The sequence below is a fragment of the Salminus brasiliensis genome, chromosome 7 (genome assembly GCF_030463535.1).
Source record: "Salminus brasiliensis chromosome 7, fSalBra1.hap2, whole genome shotgun sequence".
NCBI lineage: Eukaryota > Metazoa > Chordata > Actinopteri > Characiformes > Bryconidae > Salminus > Salminus brasiliensis.
Window position 1 is genome coordinate 40,499,046 of NC_132884.1, and position 25,549 is coordinate 40,524,594.

The following is a 25,549-nucleotide window of genomic DNA, read 5'->3' on the forward strand; positions in this document are numbered from 1 at the left end:
TCCCATTCATTATTTAGGTAGAAGTGAGTGGAGATATGAGGGTTTAACAGACTTCTATAGAAGCTGAAGTATCAACTGAAGCTTTTTACTCCAGTAAAAGTGTAAAAGTACTGGTTTCAGAACGACTTCAAGTAGAAGAGTAAAAGTAATGGAAGGAAAACAAAGGCCGAAAGCTTAGGCCGCGCCACAGGGGTCTATAGTGCACTACCCCCCCCCCCCCCTCCCCAAAACCCCATTTCTCTAAAAGCCATAATGAGGAGAACGATCTATTAAAATGTTGATGTTAAAAATGTTGGGCTGCACTAGGCTCCTGTTTCAGCTGCAGATCTGCCCATTGAAAATGAAGCATTTCAGTAATATCAGCTCTATTAAAGGAGCGTCTATGTGCTCTACTGAGCATTAACATGAGCTTCATGGAGGAAAATATGAGGAGTCGTCGTCTAGAAGTTCTGTAAAGCTGCAGAAAGTCAGACTTCAGAGGCGTGTGATCAATAAGCTTTATTGGAATGTAAATGTGGGGCTCAGTCGGGACGTTTCACTGCAGCTCTCTTGAGTCTCTGCCACGGACACAGTCTTCATACTAGACTACAGACGTCTGCTGTGAGCTCGCTGGAGAGGGACGGGACGTGTGCAGGTGTGATGGGTCGCTTATAAACCAATAGGGAGTCAGAATGGAGTCTGTTTATACTTCTCATCCAACCACGATCAGACTCACACTTTCAGGATTGAGACGGAAATGAAATAAGGAGTAGAAGTACAAATTCAGAATAAGTAACCAACCCAAAACTCAAAGATTCCCCACTGAGAGAGGCGCTCCGCCCGAGATCCACAGTCATCTCTCAGCCCAGCTGGCTCAGTCTCGCCTTGCCCTCTCTAAAGAGGAGAAGACTCACCCGCCTCCGGTCTTCCCCCCTCCAAAAAAGAAACGACAGCGGCGATGACATTCCGCCAAAAGGAGACTTCACAGCGAGAGCGAAGCGCTCTCCTCTAATCTCCCCGGCCCACTTCAACCTAAAGTTCCAGATAAGGAGAACGCGTATCTTGCCGACTGTGACAACCTAGCAGGGGCGAGACTCGTATCCCCTTCGGATCCAGGCAGTGTTTTTTTTTTCCTCTTTTTTACTGTTTTCTCTCTTTCTTTTTTCCCTCCGCCCCCTCCCCTCGAGTTTGCTTCCAGACCTTGTAAGGGCTAACACACCAGGCCACTTGCTCGGGCAAACAAAGCTCGCTATTTGTTTAATGACTGATTGCTGCTATGGCTACGGTAAACAAGGGGGAGGGGGGCGGGCCTTTTTCTTGTGTTTATGAACAAACACATCTTCTCGCAAAGAGCAATTTAACATTAACCAGGTGGAATGATCAACAGATCGCATAGGTGACACCGAGGGCAGGCCTTGATGTAAACACACTCCAGGGATGAGAGAAGAAGGGAGGGAGGCCGAGGGTGAGAGAGAAAGAGAGAGAGAGAGAATACGGAGGGAGAACCAAGGTCGATGCAAACGTGGCCCTTCTAGAACAAACAGCTGGGGGAGAAACTCCAGACAAACAAACAGTCATTCTCCTGACATTTAAAGAGGCATTAACAGTGGTGGAGCCCAGCTGCTGGTGACCAGCCCCGATGGGAACCGAGCCGGGGTCAGCCCTCTCCTGCTGCTGTCCTGCCGGAACTCCTACGAGTCTCTAGTCTGAGACTATCGCCGGCCACACTATCATCTCCGAGATTTTCCAAAAACGAGGCTCTTAGTGGTGTGATTTATTCAGTAACGGCTCCCAGGAAGTATCTACTGTGTCTGTAGATCCTTGAGGCGTGTCTGATGACGTAAGGCAACGGGTTTGGAAACTGTCTGAATAAATGGTAGGACAATGGTAGGCCAGTAAACATGAAGTCAAGTCAAGTCAGATGTCTTTGTGTAGCTTTTTACAACTGCTGTCGTCACAAAGCAGCTTTACATAATTAGTAATTAATAAAAGACAAAAAAAAAGAAGAAATAACGTAAGAAATAAAGGATCCAAGACCCCCAGTGAGCCCCAACGGCGACAGTGGCAAGGAGGAAGAAACCTTGGGAGGAACCAAGACTCATAAGGGGGCCCGACCCGTCCTCCTCTGATCAGAACTATAGCAGCAGATAGTTAATAGTGGTGATATTATTAATAGTGGCAGATGGTTACGTGTCCATTTAGGTTTTAACATGGTCATTAAACAGGTACCAGTGGTAGGAGGATGTGCAGCTGGTCTGGCATGGGTGGTGGTGGGTGTGCAGCCGGCCTGATGGTAGGACTGGTAGGTGGCGCAAGTAGAGGGGACCTCAGCAGGCAATCTTCCAGCAGGTCAGGCTGGGTGACCATTTACTCAGAAAAGGTATCACTGAATCTTAAAGTCCATTTTTGCAACTAAAAAGCTGAGAATTGTGAAAAGACTTGCTGCCATCATGCTCATAATCTTAGCGTTTGAGTAATGATTTAGTATTTTACTGAATTTTATACTCCCCAATTACTCCGTACACCCACCTGTTAGTACTCTCCCCCTATATCACATGCAATGCTCCCGAACATTGAGAGGGTGAGGACTGACACCCTGATGCCTCCTCCAACCCATACGCAACCAACCACCTTCTCTTTTCGAACAGCAATGTTACCAGGCAACCAGGAGGAAAGAAAGTGCCAGGTGGGAAGCCTGGGGGGAAATGCCAGGTGCCCAGCTCTGATGCAATGGCTTGCAGCCGCCATTGCCAGCCAGCATCACACTGAAGTGAAAGACAGAGCCATCAGTTGAGCTCTCTCAGGCTCCGGGTGCTGATGGCAGGCAGAATGACCTGGAATTCAAACTAGCGTGGCAGCACCTGGACCACCCTGAGCCCTAATGGTTTGAGTGATAAACTGATATACGGCCTCATAATCTCATATAAATAAAAGCATAACTTACACTAGAACCCTTTCACACTCAAAAGTCAGGACATTGGCAGGATGCAAAATAATCTCCCGCAATGTTTTTATGGGCGACGCGGTCAGAACTTTACTCCTCGTGGTCATGTGGGTTTCCAATTTCCTTCCACAGTCCAGTCCAAAACATGGGGATCAGGCGAATTGATCATGTTTGATCATAGCCCTGACACTAGTGAGGGTGGACCGACACATGCCCCCTGCGATGCCTGCGCTGTCAAGCCTCTCATTTTTCGAACTTGCAACATCACCGGGCAACCAACGCCGCATACCCGGCCCCCTCCCAACGTACCAGCCTGCAGACGCCAGTGGGGGCCAGTAGCGCAGTGAAGCGATATGGGGAGAGAGAGCCCTCTACCTACACTGAAGAGAGCAATTGTGATGATCGGGATTCGAACCTCTGATCATACCGACCAGTCCGCTGGACCACTCTGGGCCGCGAATGTTCTTCATGGAACAAAACTACTGGACTGGATTCAATTCAGGGGCAGCAGTGGCTCAGCGGTCAGAGCTCCGGGCTATTGATGACAGGGTTGTGGGTTCGATACCCGGGCTCGGCAAGCTGCCACTGTTGGGCCCTTGAGCAAGGCCATTCACTGGAGTTGGCTGCCCACCGCTCCGGGTGTGTTTGTGTGTGTACTCACTACCACAGATGGGTCAATTGCGGAGACCACCTTTACCTTTAACTGGATCAACGGTCCAATCTGAAGACCTCTGTTCTGTGGCGGCCCTCAAAGAAGCCTTCTCAGCAGCTGTAGTCGTAAGAGCCTTAAACGTCTCTGAACTACAGAAGCGAGTCCCTGTATGAATTTTTCATACTACAAACTTCGCCATCTGTCGGGTCGAGTACTGTACACAAGGCATCGCTCCTTATTTCTCCGTCTGCTCCGCTGTCGGCCTCCCTCCCCGCACTCATTTCATTTAGCCCTCCAAATCCATTTATGTGCATTCTGGAAAGGCGAGAGACGAATGATCTAAAGGGCCGAGCGCATATTTATTTCACATTGAGAAGAACATAATGGGATCCTCATGCGTGAAATCTAGACTCAAATGTATTAGCGGAGCATCTACACAAAAACAGGGCCGCGACATCCTGTAATGTTGAGCGAGGTGATTCATATAAATACGAACCTATTACCACGCTACGAGCTCATCGGAACGAACAGTGAGGATGCCGGGGCTAGGCAGACAACTCCAGGGGCGAGGCTAAATAGATACATAATTTCAGCAGATGTGCCAGGCAGTTTCTCTCGCCTTAGCATAAATCTATGCCGTACAGAGAGAGAGAGAGCGCGAGAGGGAGAGAGAGAGACCCGTTGCGGGGAGACAATAATGGAATGTAGCAAAGTAAGGCAGGCCACGGTATTTTTAGCACAACAGCCAACAGAGACTGAGGTAAATAAGAGAGGGACTAATGAGTTTTAATGGCAGCACTACCAGAATGGAACGGGTAATTCCGGCATGTGGAACTCGAGTCACAAGCGGGTTCCTGCGCTTCTGTTCTCCTTCAAGCGACTTTGATTGTTGACACGGACAATCGGCGCGACCGGGCCTCCATCCGCAGTGCATTCTGGGGAGAGAACGAAACAGAGGGCCTCGGTTGGAAGCCCCCCGAAGCTCATCTAACAAATTAGAGCTGTCAAACGCAAGCAAAGCGAGCCCACGCAAGCAAAACACACAGCGCAACCACCTCCCGCATCCTCGGAGATCGGGATCGTCCGGAGTGCTTATGGTTTTTAACGTTATTTAAAAGTGCGCCATATATTTTTTTTAATCATTGCTGGAGAAATCAGCACAAGCAGCGCTCCCCCGGGCCAGGCGGCTGGACTTGTGGGGAGGGAAAAGGGACGTTTCCCGAGAAGCAGAGTTCAGCCTTCGTGAACTTTGTCTAATTAATACTGCGAGACCGGAGCTTCAGAGGGAACGCATTATTAGCAGCGTTGTCTTGGGGGGGTAAACTTACCCAGATGCACAGCTCTGGTGTCAGCTGGCATTTCACAGGAAATGTGAAGACAAAAAAAAAAGTGCAACAGTTTAATTGAGACAGGGAGTGATTTGGCTCAGGACCTGCTGGACAGCGGACAGCGATACGGGAGCATCAGAGTGATGAGTATGTAAGGTATGAGCATCGACTTTACAGTAATTTCTCAATGAACCAGAACCTGAACATTGAACGGCAGAGCTTTACTACTATCTGGGGTGTGGGACTTGTTTCCAGGGCAAAGTTGGGCTGCTACTCTGCTGTCCTGAGAGCAGGATAGTCATTAAAGCAGAATTCCGCATAATTCTGGACAAGATTAAGACATGAAAGCAAAAATGAAGAGCAGCGAGTTTCTACCACAAGAGCAAACAGCAGAACTGCGTCAAACAGATTAGACATACAGTGCAGAACATTTACAGTCTATTGTTGTGATGCAGAACAAATATGTACAAAAGCAACAGTGTACAGTGTGTGGCGTATTATAGGGAATGCTGGGTAGAAAAAGGATAGATATCCTCGAGAATATTTATTCATTTCCTAACTTTAGTACTGTTTTACGTGAGATGAATGTGAAAATGTACTACAATTAAGAAATATGACCATAAATATGACAATATGACCTGTATCTCTTTCAATATCTACATTTTAGTATGTAATTGTAGCAGTGACAGCTTCTAAATTAGTAGGTACAGAGTAAAAAGTTCTAATAATTTTCAGAAGCATTAGTAGATACTGAATAGTTACTATGTATTGAATAATCAGTAGATACGGGATCATCATTACTTACTGAGTAAAAGTAGATACTAAGCAATTACTACTTATTGAAATTTTAGTAAATACTGAATAGTTACTACTTACTGAATCATTAGTACATACTGAATAATCATTACTTATTGAATCATTAGTAAATACTGAATAATCGTTACTTACTGAATCATTAGTAGAAACTGAATAATCATTACTTATTGAATCATTAGTAGATACTGAATAATCATTACTTACTGAATCATTAGTAGATACTGAATAATCGTTACTTACTGAATCATTAGTAAATACTGAATAGTTACTACTTACTGAATCATTAGTACATACTGAATAATCATTACTTATTGAATCATTAGTAAATACTGAATAATCGTTACTTACTGAATCATTAGTAGAAACTGAATAATCATTACTTATTGAATCATTAGTAGATACTGAATAATCATTACTTACTGAATCATTAGTAGATACTGAATAATCGTTACTTACTGAATCATTAGTAAATACTGAATAATCATTACTTATTGAATCATTAGTAGATACTGAATAATCATTACTTACTGAATCATTAGTAGAAACTGAATAATCATTACTTACTGAATCATTAGTAAATACTGAATAATCATTACTTATTGAATCATTAGTAGATACTGAATAATCATTACTTATTGAATAATTAGTAGATAATGAATAATCATTACTTACTGAATCACTGGTAGATACTGAATAATCATTACTTACTGAATCATTAGTAGATACTAAATAATCATTACTTATTGAATCATTAGTAAATACTGAATAACCATTACTTATTGAATCATTAGTAGATACTGAATAATCATTACTTACTGAATCATTAGTAGATACTGAATAATCATTACTTATTGAATCATTAGTAGATACTAAATAATCATTACTTATTGAATCATTAGTAGATACTGAATAATCATTACTTATTGAATAATTAGTAGATACTGAATAATCATTACTTACTGAATCATTAGTAAATACTGATAATGATTATTGATTATTAGCAGGTACTAAATCAGTAGGTACTAAATAATCACTACTTAATGAGTAATTAGACACTGAATAATTAGTATGCACTAAATAGTAAGTGCTACGATTAAAACTCTTAGGCTGGGGCTCAAGGGGTTAACTCATCACATGCTCTGCACTGATTGGCTGAGCAGAGAATGTAGATTATGAAAGCCCCTCGATGGAGAATAGCAGTGCTCAGATTCTGACCCCTGGCTTGTTTGGGAAAAGCATTGTTGAATGTCCAGTAGCTCGCCGCGGTCCGAAGCAGGTGCCTGTCTGTCAGCTGGCTGTTTGGACTTGGTTGTACAGCGAGATAAAGAGGCCTATTGATTGCCAGACACAATCATTAACCTTCATAAACAAATAATGACGCGGAAATGCGACTCCCGGTTTCTTGCGATGCTTATCTGCCACTGAATGGTTACTTTTTAATGTTTTTAATGTTTAACACGGGACTGATTGTTCTGTTTGTGGTGTGTGTGTGTGTGTGTGTGTATGCGTGTGTGCAGCAACCTATTCAGAGTATAAACACACTGCCGTGGACGCTGGGTGTGTTAGATTACATTTCTGTGGGAAAGAAAGCCTGCTGTACTGAACAAACCCACAGCCTGGCCTTGTACGTCTCCATGGAGGGAAGAAAGACGGTGTTTAGAGAACTGCAGAAGATGACTATTACCAGATCACGTGAGCTCTCAGAAGAGAACGCATGAATGCTTATCGTCAATGTCATGCAAAAAAACCTTGTATCTCCGGCTTTTTACTTTTTTGACAGGAGGGGAATCTGGCGGTTTCTCTTTACATTGTGACCAATAGAAATTCTCCAAAATGTATTTATTTATTTATTCTTTTTTTTATCCGTTTTCTCCCCGATTTAGATCAACAATTACCCAACTACGTATTCTCTCCCTGACGCCCCCCCATCACAAGCAACGCCCCCGACACTAGTGAGGGCGATACCAACACAACCCCCCTCTGACCCTCCTCTGCACCGCCAGCCACACCTCTTTTTCCAACTGCTGCCGATGTGACGTCACCAGGCAACCAACCAAGCGCCGTATACCCGGCTAGCAGACGCCAGTGATGGCCAGCAGCGCACTACTGTGATTTGGGGGGGGTAGCGCCATCTACCCACTCTAGAGAGACCAACAAGGCCCATTGCGCCCTATCGAGGCCCCGTCTTTTTCCAACTGCCGCCGATGTGGCGTCACCAGGCAACCAACCAAGCGCCGTATACCCGGCTAGCAGACGCCAGTGACGGCCAGCAGGGCACTAGTATGATGTGGAGGGGGAGGGGGTAGCGCCATCTACCCACTCTAGAGAGACCAACATGAGCGTGATTGGGATTTGAACCAGCGACCCTCTGATCACAGTGACAGCACCTCACCTGCTACTTTGACTTCCATTAAAAGCTATGAAGGTTATTTGCTCCTCCTGTAAAGTTGCAGTTAGCCCGTTAGACCGTGCCGATTTAAGGCGTAGTCAGTTTTCCCAGTTTCGGGGACAGATTTTGGATGAAAGAGTCAAAAGGCAAGCGTTTAGAAGTCTTCTGGAGAGACAGAGCAGTGGTTAAAAGCAAGACAAGTTGTATCGCTGTCCTGTTAGGCAGTTAAACTGCAGCTAAAGGGCGCGGCGGGGCTAAACACCGCTAGACCTCGCGTGAATCGCGTGAGCGCTTTAATGGAATCGGCTTTTTTAACAACTCTTTTTTTGCGTTAAATACAGCCCGTGTCAGGAAGCCTCCTCGTGCCCATAAAGCAAGCGCAATGACAACGTACAGTAGGCGCTAACACAAGGACATAGTTCATCATGACATTTCGTGCAATTCCCGTCTGATTAGGGTCATTATGCCGGAGCCCTGATTTATGCTGTCATTTCCTCTCGGCCCAGCCCGCATCAATGAATCTTAATGAATTGGTAAATAAGGGTGAGGATTACACTCTGAGACACCGAAACATCCCTCACCCTCCACGCCACCAGATTTATGGAGCCAATTAGAGACGAACAGAGAAAATTGGCTGGCAGGAAAATAATATTCTTGATGGGGCGAAATGGGGGGAAAGCATCCGAGCTGAAGGGCAAGCGTGTTGTCGCCGTTAAGTCCATAAAATACGCACCTGCACTCACCGCCCTGCCGCCCTGCCAGATACAAAAGGAAACGGGTTTATCCGACGTCAGAAAGGGAATACTGTAGGACAGCAGAACCTAAAGCCTGAGTGCATCCAACTAACCGGCTATGGGCACATGTATATCCAGCGTTAGAGGGGAATGCTGAAGGAAACCGGAATCTAGGGTCATTTACAGTGAATGAAGGCTGGTCTGCATAACGCTAACTGGCTCTGGACACTGTTTTATCCAATGACAGAAGGAAATACTGTAGGAACATGCAATCTACCATCGTTAACAGTGAAGGAACTCTTGTGTGCATCATGCTAGCTAGCTCTAGACAGGTTTTCCCCACCTTTAAAGGGAACACTGTGGGTATAGGGAATCTACCAATCTTAAATGTGCATAAGAACTGGCTCTGGACCCACTTTTATTAAACTATAGAAGGAAATACTGTAGGAAAATGCAATCTACCATCATTAACCGTGAAGAAAATTGTGTGTGCATTATACTAACTAGCTCTAGACAAGTTTTTTTTTTTAAAGTGTGTGCATAAACTGGCACTGCACACGTTTTTATCCAATGTTAGAAGGGAATACTGTAGGAAACTACCAATCTTAAATGTGCATGAACATTTGCGTTCATAATGCTAACTGGACCCATTTTATATAATATATAGAAGAATAATATAATATATAATATAAATATAATAAATATAGAAGAGAATACTGTAGGAACATGCAATCTACCAACATTAACAATTAACAAAGCCTAACTGGCTCTGGACACATTTTTCCCCACCTTGAGAAGGAAGCTGTAGGAAAATGGAAACTACAAATCTTAAATGTACATAAGAACTTTGTGAGCATAATGCTAACTGGCTCTGGACCCACTTTAATTGAACTATAGAAAGCAACGCTGTAGGAAAACACAATCTACCATTATTAACAGTGAAGGAAATTGTGTGTTCATTATGCTAACTAGCTCTAATCAAGTTTTTCCCCACTTTCTAATGTGAATACTGTGGAAAAACAGAATCTATCAATTTTAATATGTGAATAAAAGTATGTGCATAATGCTAACTGGCACTGTACACGTTTTTATCCAATGTTAGAAGGGAATACTGTAGGAAACTACCAATCTTAAATGTGTATGAAAATTTGTGTTCATAATGTTAACTTGACCCATTTTATATAATATATAATATAAAAGAGAATACTGTAGGAACATGCAATCTACCAACATTAACAATTAACAAAGCCTAACTGGCTCTGGACACATTTTTCCCCACCTTTAGAAGGGAACACTGTGGGTATAGGGAATCTACCAATCTTAAATGTACATAAGAACTTTGTGAGCATAATGCTAACTGGCTCTGGACCCACTTTAATTGAACTATAGAAAGCAACACTGTAGGAAACCGGAATCTACCAATCCTAAATGTGCACAATGCTGGATCTGGATCCATTTTCATTCACCTACAGAAGGAAATACTGTAGGAACATGCCATCAACCACCATGAACAGTGAAGGAAAACTGAATCTACCATTGATTAGCATTGGTATATTGGCATCATGCTAACTAACTGTGGACACTGTTTTATCCAAGAACAGAAGAAAATGCTATAGGAACATGCAATCTCCCATTATTAACAGTGAGGGAAATCTTGTTTGCATCATGCTCACTACCTCTAGACAGGTTTTCCCCACCTTTTGAAGTGAACGCTGTAGGACAACACAAGCTATCATCACCAACAGTTAATGAACCCTTGAGTGCATAATGCTAACTGGCTCTGGACACACATATACCCACCTTTAGAAGGGAATGCTGTAAATAAAATCAGAATCTACTATTCCTAAATGTGCATAAAAGTGGCTGTGGGCCCATTTTTATTCACCTTTAGAAGAAAATATTTTAGGAAAATGCAATCTGCCACCATGAACAGTGAAGGAAAGATGTTGTGCACTATGCTAACTGGCTCTGCACCCCTTTTTATTCAACTATAGAAGGGAATCCTGGAGGAAAATGTAATCTACGATCATTAACAGTGAAGGAAACTGCTGCTGTACACTGTGTTTTTATCCAATGTTAGAAGGGAATGCTGAAGGAAAGCGGAATCTACTGTGATTAGCAGCGAATGAGAGCTTGTTTGCATAACACTCACTGTCTTCTTTCAGTAATTATTAGTAAGAATAGCATGGGGTATTTTTTTTTGTGTGTTTTTTTTCCCGTGAAGCATTCCTTTAATAAGCGTGAGGCTGCTGAGGCTGTTGACAGCGACCTCTGAAATTGACCCGAGGCGTTGAAAAGTCATCAGAGTCTTCCGTCTTAATCCAGCAGGCATGTTTATCCTCCGACACAAAACACGACAGTGCTATTATTCATCTCCACCACAAAGGCCGACGTTTTCACGCGTCTGCCTTCTGAACCGCCCCGCATAAAAAAAATAGAAAAAAAGAGAGAATATGGGACAATCAATTAGGAGAATTAAGACGCCGTCACGGTGGAATTTACTGCCGGCCCGTTTACGGTGCCGTCGGCGTAATCGTGATAAGGTAAAAGGGGATTTAATAAACATATGCACTCTGCTCGTCCCGCCGCCGTGAATCATGTCGCTGAATGCGGATCCCTCTTTAAACCAATCAGCTCTCGCCGTGATCAAAACAACAGCGGTCAGTGACAGGATGGCTAACTAACGTGCTGGTTTAGAGCTTTCATGTTCCGCGCAATGAGGTGACAACGATGTGGAGGGGGACAGACACAAACGGAATTGGAGGAAGCGAGGACGGCTGGGTTTCGGAAACAAAAAAAACGTAAAAAAAGACGATAAAAAGATTAAATAAATAAATAAATAAATAAATACTCCTGGCGATTAATCCCGCACTTCTTAAAGGCACACTCAGGGGCGCTAACGAGGACGCTTGATGTGTTACATATTGTGAGTCGGTTTGGAGTGTAGCTGCGGCTCTCGACATCAAACAGACAGGGCCTGTTATTAGGCAGAGGGCCGTGCGAGAGTGAAAGGGAGCCAGTGAGAGAGAGTGAGAGAGAGAGAGATAGAGAAGAGTGTGTGAAGAGGAGTGGAAAATTAGAGCTGAAACCGAGCCTGAGAGAGAAAGAGAGAGAGAGAGAGGGCGAGAGAGAGACCTCTAATTTACTGGCATGTACAGTATGCAAATGAGATTACTCTCTGCTTAACTGCATCATTTATGTCCATAATAATGGCATCATCATTACGGGGACTCAAATTAAATTACGGCGTAATTAGCATATCAAAGTGATTGGTTAAAGTTTAAAACAAATACCCAATTTTCCTTAATGAAGAGCTGTAATCGGCGGCGTGTAGACGCCGAGTCAAAACAGGCAAAACAAATATGTGTTTTCGGGAGGGTGGGTGGCACTGTGTGTGTGTGTGTGATGCGTCTATGTGTGTGTGTGTGTGTGAGAGGATGCGCTCGGTTTTCGAGCTTGCCACCCAGCGACAGCGACAGCTGTGTGATTGGGAGAGAGTGTGGAAGAGTGAGTGTGAATGTGTGTGGATATTGAAGGGTTGTATGGGGTGGAGGGAGGGGGGGGGGGGGGTAAGGGGGGGATCCCTCTTACCTGGCGGGCTTCACACCCTCAGGTTCCATTTCCCAAACGCGCTCTGATCAAAGGTGCAATTTCCCACACTTGCCACTTTGGGAGCTCATCAATAAAATACTAATCACTTCACGCCTGATCTGGGGAAGGGAGGGAGCGGGCGAGCAAGAGAGGGAGAGAGAGGGGAGGGGGGGGGTTTTCGAGATGCTTCGCCGAAAGGGCTTAGAAACTTCTGTTTGAAGGCGGAAAAAAGACAAACACCTCCACCCGCTGTCACACACTCATCCTGAATAAGGACATTCGCCGTCTAACTGTAGCCGGACTGTCTACAGCCCAGAGCCCCAAAGCTTTCTCCGGGGGGGTTAGGGTGACCCCTACAACTCACACACCCTGGCTGTACACGTCCTGAGTGCAGGCTACCTATGTAAGCCTTAACAACCTACACAAACCTATAGAAATGCACAGATATATCACACACACAGGACCCCACAGGACGGACCTCCACAGAGCAGACTGTAGTATTTTTGGGGGGGGTTGGGTGTGAGTGTGTGTGTTAGCAGTGTGTGTTGGGCTGGTGGTACGAGTGGATCAGACACAGCAGTGCTGCAGGACTGAGAATAGTCCACTAACCAGCAGCAGCGTCCTGTGGGCTCTGATGAAGGACTAGAGGATGACCAACACACGCTGAGAGCTTAAAGCTCCTGTCTCTGACTTTACCTCCATCTACAAGGTGGAGCAGCTAGGTAGGAGGAGTGTCTAATAGAGAGTGGACAGTGAGTGGACAGACGGACACAGTGTTTAAGCACTCCAGCAGCACTGCTGCGTCTGATCCACTCGTACCACCAGCAGCCCAACACACACTACTAACACACACACTCACTCACCATCACCATGTCAGTCAGAGTCACTGCAGTGCTGAGAATGCTGACCCTCCACCCCAAAAATACTACAGTCTGCTCTGTGGTGGTCCGTCCTGTGGGGTCCTGAGCACTGAAGAACAAACAGGGTGAGAGGAAGAGGCAGATGTTTAGGGTTTATATAGGGTGTCCTCATTTTTCCACACGTCTTTCTTTCACCCCTTGCTCATTTCCGACGCCGCTGGGGTCAGGCGGCGTGTCGTAGGCTCTCCCCTGCTTCTCGTCCGTTCCCTCGATATTGATTTAATTGTGAATTTATGACGCCCGGCTGTCAGCGAGCGCAACTTTCAGACGTAAGTCAATCTTCATCACCCCTCCCTCTCCCGTATCCTCCTCCTCCTCCTCCGCCTCCTCTTTTCACTTTCGCCTGCGAAAAACCAGAGCCGTGCACTTTATCAGAGACAGGACTCTTCAAATTTTAAAGAAGTGGCGCTTTATTTTATTCATTAAGGAATCCATTAAAGGCCATCTTCCTAAGAAGTATGTAAATGACATGACTTTCAAGGTAGAGCCGGAGCAGAATCCCCTCCATCAACTAATGACAGCGCTCATTACATGCAGAGGAGCGGGTGAAATGAAAGCGGCGCCGGCCGCCGTAGCCTCTTCTCTCTTTAAATCCCTATGAAATGCTAATATCTCACTTCTAATTAAAGGATACTAAGTCCAAATGCACCTTCACGCCCGCTAGCCGGCAACATGAATTCTTTTTCTTTAGCACCCCCCACCCTCCTCTCCCTTCGCCCGAGCGCTGCGCTTCTGCCAAAGATGTGGTTCGACCACATTCCATTAATTTATATTTAATACGGCTGCTGTCGGAGCATTCTCCTCTCCTGCCCTCCGTTATTTCCCGTCCTCTCGCTCTTTTCTACTGTCTGATTTTTCTTCTCGCCCGTTTGCAGCCCCTCAATACCAGCAGATTCATCATTACATGTCATTGTGAAACTAATATGTTCCCCCTGCAGGTGTGCACATTCAAGCGAACAAGTGTACACACACACACACACATACACACACACACATACACATTCATGTGAACAAAAGCATAAAGAACAAACCGGCCCTCCCCACCCCACCTCTCCACGTCGGCCCTGTTTACACATCTCCGGCCATAAACATGTTTACAAGAAAACCTGCTGCCGTTCTCAGAAGCCGACCTTGGAACCAGCAAACAGCCGGCGCAGCGAGTTCATTAAGGGCATCCAGAAGAGCACGACACCGTCACCCACCCACCCCCAACCACCACCACCACTGCTCAACACGCAACCCCAAAGCCTCTCTGCCGCGCCGCGGCTCGGGTTATTTACGCGTCCGGGGAGAATTGATAACTTTTGTATCACGGCTGGATTAAAAAGCTTCGCTAATGGCCGGCGTGAAATAGAGTCTAATTAGTGCCGCGCTTTTATAGCCGCCGTTATCCTGGTTATTGCTTACAACGTTGTAATGTCAAAATCAATACGGGTTACTTATGTCCCGTCCGCCTCCGCGCTGAGGACTGACGACAGTTTATCTAACGGACACCCCGCTACGTTCAGGAGGGAGAGCGTCCGAAAGTGAGAGGGACAGAAGGCCGCTGCGTAGAAACCTGTTCACCCGCGCAGTCCGACCCGCTCGCCTGTCTAAACTCCAGAACCTTTCTAGAAACCTGCCTCTGTGAATTCGCAGAAAAGCCAAAATCATTACAAACCGCATGCACACAGCCGAGCTGCCGCTATTACTCAAACTCCATTACTCATAGATTACAATGTAACTTCCTGATGAATCAGCAGCGATTAGAGGACCAATATGCCAAAATACCATAATATATAACATCAATTCTCCTACTGACAGTAAGGACACAGCTATTTACTTACATTATTGCCAAAAAGTGTATATTAATAGTGTATTGTTCCACATAATGTATACTTATAGTGTATATTTTCAGCACAGTGTAAATATTTATAGTGTATATTTTCCACATAATGTACACTACAGTATATATTTTCAGCACAGTGTATATTTCCCACATAATGAATATTTATAGTATATATTTTCAGCACAGTGTATATTTATAGGGTATACTTTCCACATAATGTATACTACAGTTTATATTTTCAGCAAAGTGTATATTAATAGTGCATACCTTCCACATAATAAATATTTCAGTATATATTTTCAGCACAGTGTATATTTATAGTGTATACTTTCCACATAATGAATATTTATAGTATATATTTTCAGCAGTGTATATTAATAGTGCATACCTTCCACATAATAAATATTTCAGTATATATTTTCAGCACAGTGTATATTTATAGTATATATTTTCAGCACAGTGTATATTTATAGTGTATACTTTCCACATAATGAATATTTATAGTATATATTTTCAGTAGTGTATATTTATAGTGTATACTTTCCACATAATGAATATTTATAGTATATATTTTCAGTAGTGTATATTTATAGTGTATACTTTCCACATAATGAATATTTATAGTATATATTTTCAGTAGTGTATATTTATAGTGTATACTTTCCACATAATGAATATTTATAGTATATATTTCTGCACAGTGTAAATTTATAGTGTATACCTTTTACATAATGTATTCTTATAGTATATATTTTCAGCACAGTGTATATTTATAGTATATATTTTCAACAGAGTGTATATTTATAGTGTATACTTTCAACAAAGCATGTATTTAGTGTCTATTTTTGCAAAGTGCATATTTTATTTATATTTCCCACAGTGTAAATTTACAGCGTACATTATCTCAAATAATGTATATTTAAAGTACACATTTTCCACATTGTATATTTACAGCATATATTTCAACATAATGTATATGTACAGTGTATATTTTTCACAATGTGAATTTTTATAGTGTATATTGTCAGCAGTGCCATTTTAAAGCATACATTTTCCAAAGTGTATTTTTATAATAGCACAGTAATTAATAAGTATATTAATAATGAGCAATTATTAGTATCATTAACTATATTAAACTGTACTTTAGTAATGGAAAAAGAGGGTAGCCAAACTCATGTAGCTGCAATTTGACCTTTTGAACCCTGGGATTAATACGCTGTTATTGCTCATAATCCAGAATCTACTATTAATTACTTGGTAACAGTTTAGCATATATTGTGGAGTCCCACAAGGTTCTATTTTAGGGTCTATAAAGCTGATGCTAACTCACAGTTTTCTGCAGTTATGAGGGTCAAGAACTGAAGTGTGGGCATACGTACAGGGGTATAATGAGTAAAAATGATACCCACACTTTGCTTAAAGGCAGAGAAATGTACACAAGCATTTTTATCTGCATTAATAAAGTCTAATAAGTCGCCCAGTTTTCAGGAAAAGAGAAAAACGCTCTCATTTTCCGGGCGAGAAAGATGAAACAGAAATCTCCATTTGAGCTGGTATTATAATATCAGTGTGGAAGATAAGGAGGTGTGTGATGAGATATCTGACTGATTCTGATCTGAGGTTATGCAGGCTGACCTTCCACATTCCTCAGCGTCCCAGAATGCCACTTTTAGCTGCAGCTCCAGATAACTCCGGGTAGGTAAATACCACAGGCATGAGGATTTTTGAGCCGAGGTGAGGCTCGCCACATCCTTAAGCCATGAGGAAGAGGAGAAAGGAGGGAAAAGGTTGTTTAAACTTTACAGCTCTTGTACGAGCAAGATGTGATAAAACTGCTGTGGGACAATAAAAGAAGACACACCTCACAGAGTTCTTCTTTGAGCTCGTCATCAAGGAAAGGATTCACTTCTGAGAGATCAGGGGGGAAGCAATTTATTTAAGAGGCAGATTCTCAATCCGGGCCTCAGGGACCTTGTATCTTGAAAGTGGTAAAATTCCATGAGAAGATAAAGACTTCAGAATAATGAACACTAATGTAGCAGGACTTCACATGCAAATCAATTTTGGAGCATTTCTATTGGTCTATTTATCGGTTTATTACGCAGTATAAAGGGCAGCTGGTGCATTTCTTATCAACAAGTAAACACTGATTGCTGCAAATATAGTACAGACACAATGTGCCATTAAAACCTTAGTGCTATTGTGACCAGCCTGGGTCATCAGTGGTGAAGTGGTGGTAGTGGGTGGAGCTTAGGGCCTCATGTTGAGCCAGTCATGACACTATACATATAAAAGAGACACTATGCTGTGATATAGCTATATTAAATGTTATTTATGTTATAAAGGAGCAAAAATGGAACTGGCCATCTGACACTGCTGGTTGTTGTTGTTTACATATTTCCTACAAATTTACATCGTACATATTATTACCCTTTTTTACATTACTTGTAGAAGTTCTAGAAGTAATACAATCATGGCCCGAGGACTGCGAGGCAATGAACCCCGGGTCATGCCGCTTTGCCATCAGCAGCCGGAGCCTGAGAGGGCACGATTGGCTGTGTGGTTAGATGCCGCTATCTTCCCTTGTCCCTCTATACTCTATACACTCAAGCTACACTGGCCTGCGCTGGCGTCTGTGAACTGCCGCCTTCCTATGAGTGTGATGGCTGCCCGGCAACACTGCATTGGTGCTAGTTGGAAAAGAGGCGGTGGCTGGCTTTGTGTGTATCCGAGGAGACGTGTGTTAAGTCTGTAGCCTATTGGTGTCGGGAGCATTGCTAGTGCTGGGGGGAGCTACGAAGGGTTGGTTGTACTGGCAGTACTAAAATGTGAGGAAAAGGGAAATTTCACAAAGTTATATATATATAAAACCTGTTCATTTTATAAAGCAGAAATATCAGCTCGTTATAGGCTGATACTTAAGATTTCAGCCCAAGTATCATAATTTTTTTATTTTGCTATCTGTAATTGATGATACTCATGATACACCAAGTAAAAGAGTATCACAATCTAATTATTATTATTAGTAGTAGTAGTAATAATAATAATAATAATATATTGCTATATCACCCAAACCTATAAGAACAATAAAGCAGGACGTGAGCATGAAAAGAAAAGAAAAGGACCCTGCCTGGGAGACTGTAAGTCTGAGAGAGAGTGTGTATATAATATATAATATTATATGATATATATATATATATATATATATATATATATATATATATATATATATATCCTTCTGTAAAAAACTGTCTTTATTTGAATTATTGCTATTTTTATTCACTACTTCTGTCAATTCTTCTGTAATTATGGTTACTTTTATTGTTCTGTAATTTTGATGTTATTGTTTTTGTTATTTTTGTAATGCTTTGGCAATATTGTTGTCCTTAAAGTCACGCCAATAAAGCTCCTTTGAATCTTGAATCTTGAGAGAGAGAGAGAGAGAGAGAGAGAGAGACTTAACAACAAATAGCAGGAGAGAAAGAGGGTGAGAGAGAGAGAGAGAGAGAGTCAGTGAGTAAATACGGCTGGTGCTCCTGCTCCAAATCACGGATATGCTGGTGCAGGAGGGGGGAACAGTGAAAAGCTCGGGCCTCAGCCGAGCCGTGACATTTGTTTCTTATTGTCTAAGTGGCAGTCTGAAATCTGCTACCCTGCGCCGGCCCCCCGGCCTTTCCACTCGCCCCTTTTAACAGGGAGGTAACCATATTAGGCTGTGTATGGTAAAGTAAACAATAACATAGTTGCAACGGGATGGATTTTTTTTTCTTCAGCTAATGGTGTTTGTCGTGGCTGATTCAGGCCCTGACTTCAGCTCCTAGGCCGAGCTCGGGAGGCCGGTGTTTACGAAAAACAAACCAGAGGGCCAGGACTCGAACCTGGCAGTGAATAAAGCACCTTTTAGCAAAGCAAAGCCTGCTCCTGTTGTTTCATTCGATACGCTGGATCAGCTTTCAGGCTGGAGCAGAGCAGAGGAGCTGTGGAGATGATTCAGAGAGGTTTCGAAATTGTAGCCAGTGCTGGGTGATATGCTCCTAAAATCAGTATCGCGATTACCCGAGCGTTTGACCTCGATTAGGATTAATGAACGATTACAGAAGCTGCTTGAGTTGACTCCTCAACCTTTCAACGTCGCACACTGGATGGGCCGGAGTACATGAACATGTTGTGAGAAAAGGACTAATATAAAAATAAATAAATAAATAAATAAATATAAACAGTGAGTGCCATGGCGGATTGCCATCAACAGCCAGAGTCGGAATGACCACAACTAGTGGTGGTGCAGTAGAGCTGGGGACCCGGCGCTTTCCTACGGGTGTGTCGGCTGCATGGCGATGCTGCATTGGCGGCAGTTGGAAGAAGAGGCGGTGGCTGGCTTTTTTACATGTATCTGAGGAGATACACACCTCCTAGTGTCGGGAGCATTGTGCTAGTGCCAGGCGGTGGGAGTTACAGACAGGTGGGTTAATTGGCAGAACCAGTAAAAGTCACGGTGTGCCAAAGAGTGAAAGGTAGAAGTGGCAGTATTGCGTACCAGTGAGTACCGGCCCACCTCAAGCCTTTACTCTGGAGAGAATGTAACAAGCTGGACCAGGACGTTGAGAATGGATGCAGGTCATGTAGTTCGTTATGGATAAAAATTTCTTCATTATTGAAACAAATAAAGCTCTTCATTCAGACTCTGGGGCCTGACACCTTTCTGCAATTCTATCTAACAGTCTAAAACCCTGGGCCAGACCTCTCTGAGAAAGCCAACGTCCGTCTGAAGAATGCTGAAGCAGCCATTCCTTCGGTACAGTGAGATGCATGCGAGGCTCTCTGAAGCTTTTCTTCGAGACTAGGCCAGCGGACAGAGAAAAAAACAAAGACAAAGCCCGTCTCGCGGCTCCTCGCTCGAATGAGCCTTTGTTTCTCCCTTTTAATCATCCTGCACTTTCAGAATCAGCGCATCTACGACCGAGATGAGTGTTGGTCTCGATCTGAAAGCCAGCGAACTCACCAAAGTTAGCGGCGCTCTTCAGACGAGTTTAGAAGACCAGCACAAACTTCAACCGTGGCTCTGGCTTTCTCTTCATCCACCGCTTTCAGCTTTCAACAGCTCACGCATAATGCTCTCTCACTCACTCGCACGCCCGCTCACTCACTCGCTCGCTTGCTCACACAAACCTTCAAATGCAAGCTGTTTATTTACATAATGTTCAGTCGATTCCATTAAGCAGCTGGTCCAGGTGCTTTATCCCTAAAAGGGATTTTGCTTCCTCAAATAGACGTGGAGGTGAAGGAGTGCCAAAAAGCTATTTGTTGAAATCACTTCATGCTCAATATAAACTAAAGAACAACAAATGCCAAAGTTAATGAGTTTTCTGGGATTATGTGCTGTGTTTGGCTGGACCTCTCCGAGTTTAGGAACGCTGCCTAACTGCCCAAGTCAAGAAATGGCCATTGGTTCCTTTTCGGCCCTTATTTCGGCCCTTATTTCACAGCACTATGTCGCAAACTCTTCTGCACACTCTAATAAAAAAATGTCAAATAAATAAAGATGCTCCAAAGGGTTCTTTAAGTGGAGCCATAAAAGAGTCATACCCTTCTGGTAAAGGATCTTTGAGTATGAAGAACCTTTACATTGTCTAATTTAAACCATATAAAGGTTCTTCACATATGACTCTTTTAATAAATGGATCTTCTACCATGGTGCCGCTCAAAGAGCTTGTCGCAGCGCCTCTATTTTTAAAAGTGTCTGAGAATGAAATGCATGGAACGCTCTTAAAAATAAAGGTGCTACAAAGGGTCCCTTGAGCAATGCCACAAAAGAACCATCGTTGGTTCCATGGTGAACAATTTTTGTAAAAGAGGTGCCAGTATGAAGAACCTTTCAATCGGTAAAGAACCTTTAAATCGACCTTTAAAAAAATGTGTGAAGAACCTTTTAAAGATTAAAAAAAGTGAACGTAACCAATTTAAAAAAGTTCTTTATACTCGCATCTCTTTAAAAGAAAGGGTCCCTCAAAGAACCTTCTGTAGCACCTTTGTTTTGAAGTCAGTAGTGTACATTTCTAGTGTAGTTCCGTGAACTACAAGTGGATCTTCTAAGGCTTATCACACAGTAAACTGTATTACTCAGTAACTACAGGGACTTCTATACAAACTGGTGGGACTATTCTCTGCTTCAAGTACGACTCGGCTCGACCCGCCATCCTTTAAGATCCACGGAAGACGAGCGTCCAGACTTTTTTCTGTCCTGCACCGAAGTGGTGGAACGAACTTCCCCTGGGTGTCCGAACAGCAGTCCAACGCTCACTGTCCTCAAACCCAGACTGAAGACCCTCCTCTTCTGAGAGTACTCAGGTTAAGAGAAGAGTACCATGGCATCCTTACTGACTTGTGTTTAGTAGAGTCTAAGATTAGAGGATCTTTGAATTTTAGTCTATTTAAACTAGCTGGATATGATAAGAGTGTAATGTAAATCTAATATCAATCAAATGTAAATCTAATAGAAGTTTGTAATACCACTTTCGGGCCCACTGGCTGTTTAGAGGGTTAAAGGGGGGTTGCACCTTTATTTTTAAGTGTGTGTGTGTGTGTGTGTGTGTGTGTGTGTGTGTGTGTGTGTAAGTGTGTGTGTGTGTGGAAATGTCCTTGTGACCGAGGCGAGGGCAGTGGAGCATGCGCTGTGCTTGAAGAAAAAGAAGAAACGAAACCAAAATAAAGCACCGAAGCACGATACGAGCAGGTTCCTCTGATCTGTAATTTCATCATTTGGTTTGACCCACTTAAAAACACGGTCATCTCCATTTGTGGCAACACGGGAGCTGTGTGTGTGCTAAAAAACAAAAAAAACAAAAAGAAGAGAGAAAAAGACCAAAAATACAAGAAAAAGAAGAAGAAAAAAAAACAAGAGTGTACATCTCCAGATGAAAGGAAGACAAACTGAGCTTATTCGGCTCACGAGATGACACCCGCTCTCGTTCTGGCGCTCCAGTCTTCACCTACCACCCCCCACCCACCCACCCCCTCCCTTCTTTTTCTTGTGGACGGATTTCACTTTCATCTTCCCGAAGACAACTCGTCAGGCGAAGGCAGACGCCGCGCCTCGCCGTCACCTCCACGCAGCTCCGAGGTTCTGTCACGAAAGCATCACGCCGTCGCTCTGCCAAGACCCGAATCGGCGCCGAAGCCTTTGTGCGCGAGGCCGGGATTAATCAGGCCGCATATCGACGCTTCGCTCCTTCTAATAGATCCATTATTGGGATTTGCTGAAATGCTTTTGTAAAAAGGAGGAATGGATCTCGTTTCACGACTGATGTCTTACTTCCTGCACTTCTACCCAGCTGATCTGACTCGCGCTGAAGGGAGAGCGGTTAGGGAGTGAGGCAGAGCAGGTGACAGTTAAGGAGGTGCAGAATTTATGTCTTTAAAAGGATTAAAAAAGTCGGGACAAATTAGCAGGGATTTTAATATGGAAGTCATCGGGTGCAGTCCATCACCAGTTTTCCAAAGCAGCTTTTTTCAGAAGGCCCTCCCATTGAAGTCTAAGGGTGTACTCACAGTAGGCCCGGTTGCCTTGTACAGCGCCGGAGAATGACGGTAAATGTGTCCTCCGCATTTAACCCATCTGTGGTAGTGAACATAGACACACACACACTAGTGAACTAGGGGCAGTTAGTACACACAGTGGGCAGCCAACTCCAGCGCCCTGGGACCAGACAGGGTGAAGGGCCTTGCTCAAGAGCCCAACAGTGGCAGCTTGCCAAGCCCAGGAATCAAACCCACAACCCTGTTATCGATACCCCGGCGCTCTAACCGCTGAGCCACCACTGCCCCTCCACCCCACTGCCCTGTGCCCACTGGCCTGTGCTCAAGCTGCTGCCTCGTTAGGGCGGGTCCGCGGTTGGACTGTCCTATGAAAACTTTGTTCATACAAATGGAACCGTCTAACCAGGCTGCGTGGTGACATCACCGTGGTGACATCACCGCCTCTTGCAACTGTGGTGCCATTTTTGTGGGGCAATTTTTTTGCATTATTATTATTATTGTATGTGCGCAGAGAACTGTGGGTAACCAAGGGCCTGGAATGATACCATCAGATGCGTCCTCCAAATCGCTTTGTACCCAGGCTTTATTTCTGGGCCGTGTACAACGTGACCTTTGAGAAATGCCACAGAAAAGAGTTTTATGTATAAAGAACCCTTTAAAAGTTTAAAAAGGTGGATGAAAAGGTTCTTTAACCATTTAAAGGTTCTTTAAAAGACATGGTTCTGTAAGGAACCAAAGATGATTCCTCTAAGGCAAAGTTCAAACAATCCCTTGTAGCACCTTTTGATTGTAGTGTGCATTTCTTATGCAGGTCATTCTCTCTTAAAAATAAAGGTTCTACAGTGGGTTCTTTGAGGAATGTATGTGTGAAGAACCTTTTAAAGATGTAAAGGTTTATTTTCACATATCTTTGAAAGACAGGGTTCTGTAAGGAACCAAAGATAAACCTTCTAAGGTACAGTTCAAAGAACCCTTAGTTTAAGAGTGCACTGTGCTGTTTTAATAGGGTTCATTGGTCTAATACACTTCAAAATAAAGGCGCAACAAAGGGTTCCTTAAGTGATACCATAGAAGAACCATGTATGGATCCTTAGACTTAAAAAAATAAAATGTGCTATAAAGGGTTCTTCACTAGATGCTGTAAAAGAACCATTTCCTGGTAAAGAAATATATGTGAAGACCCCTTTAAGGAGTCAAACATCAGTTGCGTCCTCCAAATCGGCCTGAACCTAGGCTGCATTACTGGGCTGTATACGAAGTGTCCTTCTCTTTAAAAACAGACTTCTATGACGTAGCAGCCGAGAAATGCCGCCGATCTCGGCTGCAGCCTAGGCTCTGGAACGCGGCCTGTGCTTAACGCTCCAGGCCAGAGCATGCTCACATCAACACCATGCAGCCTTTTGTGTTGAAGGAAAGTGTCGTTACCCAATCTGCATCGCCTGCTCGATTTGGACAGCGCACACATGCACAGCGCTCCATGTGGAATGGCATCGGCCAATCCAAAGATATTAAACTGAAAGAGGCCCTGTGGATACCCGACCTACGTCACCTGAACGTCTCGGAAACGTATTCGGAATGATGACAGATTTAATATTAAATTAATTTCTTATTCCAGGAACAGAAATAGCATCTTATTCCTGACTTATTTAATTTAATATGCCTGTTCTTGATTCTAAAATAATCATAAAAATAAAACAGCTGCTGTTTTTACTCCTACTACTAATATGTTTTTCCTTTTTCATTATCCCTGGTTAACTATTAATGGGTAAACACCACAGCTCTGTACTGTGGATTATAAACCGAGCCTTCCCAATCCTGGAAAAACCCCTGTTCTTTATATTTTACTCTCCCAATTTTTCTCCTCCCTCATTTTCCTGTTCTTATTCTATCCAGAAGAACTTCATACAAAATTGAGTGAAGCTGTTGCTTGTATTTACTTTCTGGCTTAGCGGATTTGGCCATACACAACCCTCTAACTTGCCCTTTAGATTTATCGGTTATGCAACACAGCGATATTCTGTTAATCGTGCAGCATGTCAGAATTTTTTACGGAGGCAGCATCACTGATGTCATGTTTAAGTTCCATGCTCGAGCCCAACCTTTTCAAGCGGGTCTAGGCACGGATTTATGATCGGCCGTGGTACGAATCGATCACACTGGTCAAACGAACCAGGCTATGGGGGAAGACGTGCTCAGGCACGGTAAAGACTACTGTGCCTACTGTGAGTTCACCCTAAGAGGCATTATTTAAAATGTCTTAGGTACGAGGCAGGAATACCCTCTGGACACGGTGGCAGGTCATCACAGGGTCTTAACAAATGGATCTATATAATACCGAAAAGTTCCTACATTCCATCATCATCACCTCACCACATGAGCTTCATCTCCCTATGAATGACATTGATTGGTTTGTAGAGGTGTGTCGGGAGTTGGGGATTTGTCAATCCAGCAATTTCTTTCCAGAAAAAAATGAATGAACAGACTGATTTGGTTCCACTAAATTTACGTCATTACTACTCAGACTTTGAGAAGACTTCCAGTTCACCAGATGAACGCACTCGTCCTGTAGCAGTCAGATCATCACTGATAGATATAATCGCTCCCATGTGCTCCCGCCGCTCACTGATCCTGCTTTTCCACTTCTTTTTCTTCCTCTATGGTTTAATGGGTGAAGATCGCCCGCCTCAACGTCCTGCAAGTGATCTGAAATCTGAGCCGTGCAAAAACAAGTGTTTTCACACAGCAAACTGTGAGTCTCAGAAATTCTACTGGGTACACTGGGTGGGGTTTGGTTGTACTGGGAGGAGGTTTGGTTGTACTGGGAGGAGGTTTAGT

At 43.6% G+C, this 25,549-nt stretch overlaps 1 protein-coding gene across 3 annotated transcripts in view; it reads right to left on the reverse strand.

Moving 5' to 3' along the window:
* foxp1b (forkhead box P1b) overlaps positions 1 to 25,549 on the reverse strand; it is a 325,147-nt gene that overhangs the window by 174,029 nt on the left and 125,569 nt on the right. The window contains exon 1 of one of the 3 annotated variants that reach the window (XM_072684910.1): positions 4,378 to 4,411. The exons of the other annotated variants lie outside the window; for them this stretch is intronic. The gene's annotated coding sequence lies outside the window, so the exon portion shown is untranslated. Of the gene's footprint in view, positions 1 to 4,377; positions 4,412 to 25,549 lie in introns of those variants that run through there. 3 annotated transcript variants of the gene reach the window in all.